This window comes from Primulina tabacum, chromosome 11 (genome assembly GCF_025594145.1).
Source record: "Primulina tabacum isolate GXHZ01 chromosome 11, ASM2559414v2, whole genome shotgun sequence".
NCBI classification, from domain to species: Eukaryota; Viridiplantae; Streptophyta; class Magnoliopsida; order Lamiales; family Gesneriaceae; genus Primulina; species Primulina tabacum.
In genome coordinates this window covers 10,023,468-10,029,893 of record NC_134560.1, presented here as the reverse complement: position 1 = coordinate 10,029,893, position 6,426 = coordinate 10,023,468, and the positions used below count along the sequence as shown (strand labels likewise).

Here is a 6,426-nt window from a genome sequence, read left to right as displayed (position 1 = left end):
GATGCAACAGACTGAGTGTACACCTTTGTACATATTTCAAGATGTCTGGTAATGATTATATCATTTTGCTGTTGTATATGGACGATATGTTGGTAGCAGGCCCTAACAAAGATCATGTCCAAGGATTGAAGGCACAATTAGCTAGGAAATTTGATGTTCGCCATGATCTGTACAAGACCGGACATTGCTCAAGCAGTGGAAGCAGTTAGTTAGTAATTTTTAATAATAAACACTCAAGTGGAGAGCCTTGAAATCAAATCCACTTATCAAAATTCAACCTCAACTTTTAAGAGTAGGTCTCTGGTGAGACAGTCTCACGAATCTTTATCTGCAAAACGGTCAACCCTATCGATATTCACAATAAAAAGTAATACTCTTAGCATAAAAAGTAATATTTTTTCATAGATGACCAAAATAAAAGATCTGTCTCACAAAAAACGACTCGTGAGACCGTCTCACACAAGTTTTTACCAACTTTTAAATACCAAGGTGGCTTGTTAAAATATTAACTAAAAATTTTAAATATAATATGTTTTTAACTTATATGTATCAATTGATTAAACTTTAAAGAAAAAAGAACTTACTGAAGATTAAAAAAGCTAAAACCGAAAGGACGTAAAGGTTTAAAATATTAGCAATAAGCCTTTCAAAGGTCGATGGGGGTGTAGCTCATATGGTAGAGCGCTCGCTTCGCATGCGGGAGGCACGGGGTTCGATTTCCCCGCACCTCCAATTTTTTTCGCTTCAGTTTTGTGTGCGCGCGAGAAAGTTCCGCTTCTATTCCATTTTCGAAAAATCTTCTGTTTACTGGTGATTTTTCCTTGATCAGGGCTGATTTTTCTGAATGTAATATTTCCAAATAGTTTTTTTTCCCGCTTGAATTTGACGATGATGCGGGTTGGTGAAAACTTGTTTCTTGCATCGGGTGGGATTCATTTTCTTGATATTGGGCTGCAACAATGTTCAAGGATGGAAAATAGATGATTCTTGCATCTAAGGTAAAGATCCTTGGTTTTCGTCCCTTTTTTCTTCCTTTGAGTTGCGTTGATTTCTTCTCCATGGCATCAAAACATCCATTTTGTTCTAATTGATTGTCTGCTCTAATCTTCAAACCATCAACATTCTTAAAATTAGTCAAGTGTACTGTTCCATTCGAGTGAATTGTTCTATGTTATAAGGTAGCGTGATTTCCATTACATGAAGCACTGCAAAATTCTGTAGTTATTATTACGAGTTCTTCTACTGAAGCAATGCATCTTCTTCACTCACGGTCATCGAAAATCGGCGATTCCCATTTCGCTATAAGGTGGAAGCGAAATCGAACCAATTGAGCACGGTGCAGTTCCTGCCTCGTTTGAACCAAAGTTCGTTCTTTTAAATTATGACACAGCTGATGAGGTTATTATACTGATTCAAGTTCATCGTCTGATCATTAAGTTATTGAATTTTATGAATGTTTTGTATTACAAGAAGAAATAACGATAGGACTTGAGCTTAATTTTTATGAAGTAGTGGGTTAAGTTATACGAAATAAACTCTCTGCATATTTCAAGGTCTTAAATCTTAATATCAATTCATTGTTTTACTTTTTAGATACAATTTCACACCTTTTCATTTCCAATTTCTTGTTTTAAAGGATTGGAGCTGAATTGCTAGTGTTTGGTTTTGGTTCCGGTTTTGGAACCAAATGTTATCGGTTTCTATTATGTAAAATAGTTTCGATTTTGGTTCCCATAAAAATGTAACCTTGAAGTATTAATTAAAAAAATTGTAGAGCTTCCCATAAATCAGCTAGCCTATAGCCTTTTGCATGTTGCGAAACCTATATATCACAAAGGTCAGTAAATCGACTGGGATCGAGCAGGCTCCTTCAGGATCTGCTCCTTATTTACTTATGATTGTATGAATATCAAACTTCAACGCAAAAACCGAGAATGTTGATAAATGTGATGGTAAGAGATCTCCAGAATGAAGCCAACATAATCTTTTGTGATGCATTTCAAGCATTATAAAGAATAACAACTGTTCTGTCCAGAATTTTGGCTCCTGATATCATTTCAAAGTATGTACGTGGTTTTGCTCACATTTTTGTCTAGTGCTATGTTTCTGTCGTCTGTTAAGACTTGATGTCTCAGACTGTTCCATGCTGTTGGGACAAAGAGAAACTGTATAAATTGCATTTCTCTTAACATGGCTTGTAGTCCTGCTTCAAGTCACAATTGGCAACCAGTTTCATTACTCTGATGCTGCCAATGCAATTCTACCTCGTGAATTTTCTAGACACGCTAACGTAAAATGCAAGACTAATCCCAAAAGGCAGCATGACCATGGTAAAATCTGAATTCTGAATACCAATAACCAATGTACTGAATTGCGTAGACAGATAATATATAGAACGAGAATGGAGATTTAATAATGCTTGTTACATATTTTATTATGTGGATTTTACTTCCTCGAAAACTTGTGTTTTTACTTATGTATGTGCTCGCTGGGGAAACTTTTCGAGTTTCATACCATAAGTAGTCCATAGACCTTTCATAGACACTAGTTAGCAATTTCTCCTCTTTCTGATCTCGACATGAAATCAGGAAATGTACCTGTTATGTTTCTGAACTTCACGAACTTAGCCTAGTTTTGAATCTTGGATTGTAAATGGTTTTGGTGTTAACTTTTTGACCGGGAGCTGTAAAAAATCGGAGAAATATGGTTAGGATAAAAAATTACTTCAAGTAAGGAATTGTCATGTTCTTTAAGAAGGATGGTTTCCAAGTAACAAGGTCTTTCCACTCTGCTATGTCTATCTTCCCATCTCTTGTAATCTGATTCATCGAATGTTTGCGTATACAAAAGCAAGTATTAACATCAACTGTTACAATTAGCAGAGTAAGTAAGAAGGTCTGCATTGTCCTCAACTTTTCTATTATACCTTCTATAGTATCGTCTGACAGGATTAAGTTTGATTTATCAAGAAATTTCTTCATCATTTCCTTTACCTTGAACCAAGTAAGTTGAAGTATCTGATTTACCTGTACAAATCTTTGCCATCCAGTCTGCCATATACCGTACAAATTAATTATGACTGTAATATGAGAAAGTAATGTGCTTGAAAGAATGGCTAGCAATAGAAATTTAGACATAAAGAGTGATTCGTTAGTACAAATCGCTTTCTCTTCTTGAGGCGTATCAGGGTGAAATGTGTTCATAGATCTGGCGAACTCCCCAAAATCTATTGCTCCCTCATGTTTCAGGTCAAATAAATCAAAGATCTGCCAACTCGCAACTACTAAAACAACATAAATATACGAAAGAGAAAAAAGGAGAGCGATTGGCAATGACTTCCTCGGTTCCAAGGACAAAAACAACTCTAAACCAAGATTTGGATTTAGTGATTGGCTTCATTTTCTTATATTTGAGTACAAAATTTATGTTTTTCCCGGTTTTGGGGGCATCTGTAGGTCCATCCTGAATTGATCTTTGCAAAGGTTAATAGCAAATGTCTTACCCTTCCCGCTAGAAGGGATAGCTTCTTTCTATTTCCGAACGGGCCAAGCATAAACTCCTCGTATAACAATATCTAGATAAAGTTCAGAGACAAGTTGAGTTTTTTGTTGTTTTGATCGTTGTAACTATAGACATGAAGAGGGAAATGAACCTTAACAAAAGAGTAAGTCAAGACAGATGGATTACTCTGTTGAGGAAACCATCATCAACTAAAGTGCTGCTAAGTTTCCTAAATAGCTCGTTCAGCAACTTTTTCTCTTTGACAGTAACTGCAGCCAACAAAGCATTATCATGAAAGGTAAATATGCTAGTTTTTTCGCGTTATTGATATTTATATTGCAAGGAAGTGATGGTTGTGCTAGAAAATTGCAGCATACATCTTGTTTGAGATGAAAGAATGGATGGATCTTCAAGTACACTCATTAGCTTCTTGCAGACACTGCCCTTATTCAAGTTGTGTGGCGATTTGAGTAGTGTCTATAATCATGGAGTTTATTTATAATCACGCAACTATGGTGCTGTCCATGTTGATAGAATGTCACTAGTTCGAAAGTCTTGAGCTGTGAGAGAAGTTAAGATTATTCGATATGAGATGATAGTGAGAGGACGAGGTGATGAATTTGAATCTTTCAAGAATTTGTTGGCGTACCGTTTTCTTATACCTAATACACAACGAAAATTTTAAAAATTTTGTATTGACGTTCAAAACATTTTTGGGCGTCGTGTGATTTAAAATCATTCATATGACATTTAGATTTGATTTACCTTTGTGTATTAATTCTTCAACTTTCTAATTAGATCCACGATCTGAAATTTCGTTCATTTCCTAGATTGCACTAGAAAACTAGGAGAAATTTACGTTGAGATGATCGCCAGGAATTTTCAAAAAACGGCAACGATGCGGCGGCAGTGGCGGTGAGCTGGTGGTGTTGTCGTGGTATCACGGCCGAGGCTTGTCTAACAAGAGGAAGGGGCCGATTTTTGTATTGAAAGGGAGAAGAAAATTCTAGCATCTAAAATATGACATCAAATGTTATATTTATAAATTTCATGGACTGACTTAGAATTATACTAGGTCTCTTGATTTGGAATCTCATTAATACCAAGTTACGCTGCGTTTGGTTGCTGTGATAAGGTGGGTTTATTTTTTTAACCCACCTTATCTCTCGTTTGGTACGCGTGATTATTTAACCAAGTCAATACCTCATATGAATGATTAGGTTATATTAGGTGGGTTAAAATAATACATTCTCACCCCCTAGGATTATTTATCCAACTCTTAATCCTTCCTATTTTTCCAATTTTACCCTTCTCCTATATCCAAACTCACCACCACTTCCCGCCACGACCGCCGCCACCGACCACCGACCGCCGCCTCTGCCGGCCGATCACCGCCGGCAGCCGCCGAGAACCAGCCGACGCCGGATCACCGACCGTCGCCGCCGACCGATAACTTCCGGCCGGCCGACAGCCATCGACGTCGCTGACTGCCGGCCGCACCGATGTTGCCGGAACGTCGCCGTCGCCGCCGCCGCCGGAGTGTAAGAAGAAAAGAAAAGAAGAAAGGGCGATTTTGTCATTTCATCATAAAATTCAAAATTATCCTACACTTAAAAATCTTACCAAACATAACACCATATATTACATTTCTACGACAATCATTTTCTTTATCATTTACTTACTAATCATTAGTTTATTTTATCCTCCAAACCAAACGTAGCCTAATAGGTTTAATGATCTAACTAGGACTTCAGAGTTGTATTAGGATTCCTCAATCATATCATTTAATCCATGGATGAGTCATGATCCCATGTTGTATGTTCAACTTTTGATAATATCATAATTAATTAAAGGCAAAAACTTGTGTGAGACAGTCTCACGGGTCGTATTTTATGAGACGAATCTCTTATTTGGGTCATCCATGAAAAAATATTACTTTTTATGCTAAGAGTATTACTTTTTATTGTGAATATCAGTAGAGTTGACCCGTCTTACAGATAAAGATTTGTGAGACCGTCTCACAAGAGATCTACTCTTAATTAAATAAGTATCAACTTTTGACAATACATGATATAGTATAATTAAATAATTATTATTTAACTACTTAATCAATTAATTAGTTAATTAATTCTAAACTCTTTTAGAATATTTATTGAGAATCTTATACTTAGTAGTTACTACTACTAATTTATTATTTAATCAGTATATTCTAATTTTACTAAATAAACAATTATGAACTCATTATAACATCAATCGATTATCAGACAGCTCCAATGTATCGAAGGCACGAATCTTGTTTCGAAGGCCAAAATTTTCCACTAACCCATTTTTTGCAGCTATTAGTTTCACGAGCTCTTTCACTAAAGTAGACAGTTTCACTCTCTTGAGTTAGTTAACAGTTAAGCTAAATTCCACGGCTTCCAATAAGCAATTTGTTTGATCTCCATTAAACTGCAGTCACCAAATTCAACTTATTGAATTTGACTATCTCAACGGAAACACAAAACTCGATACTTGTGTGATCCTCAATGATTCATGAATACAGCTAGCAGTGTGTTTACAATTTCATGTGATTCAGAACAAACGTTGTTCCTATTCGGGATTCCACTAATTAATCACATTTTTTTCATCAATACCTTTGATCAAGAACGTCACAACTCAAGTATGATTGCACCCATCAGTTCAAGGTAAGAACTTCTAGTTGCATCGTCCTATGATCCTCTAGGTATCATTGATAGTGCCTGCAAGGACCGATAAGTTATGGTTAACGTACAGTACGGTCCCTTCAACTTATATATCCCAATCAAATATGCCACCATTGATACATCGAGAGTTACAAATGAATTCGATAACGATGTAATGCATCTTTAAGTACTCAATGTAATATTAACTCATAAAATAGGGTTCCTTAAAATAATACCCACT

At 36.1% G+C, this 6,426-nt stretch overlaps 1 non-coding gene across 1 annotated transcript; it reads left to right on the top strand.

Moving 5' to 3' along the window:
• The first annotated feature begins 658 nt into the window (after positions 1-658).
• On the top strand, positions 659-732 carry TRNAA-CGC (transfer RNA alanine (anticodon CGC)). The gene has a single exon. It is a non-coding gene; the product is annotated as a tRNA-Ala (tRNA).
• The last annotated feature ends 5,694 nt before the right edge of the window (positions 733-6,426 follow it).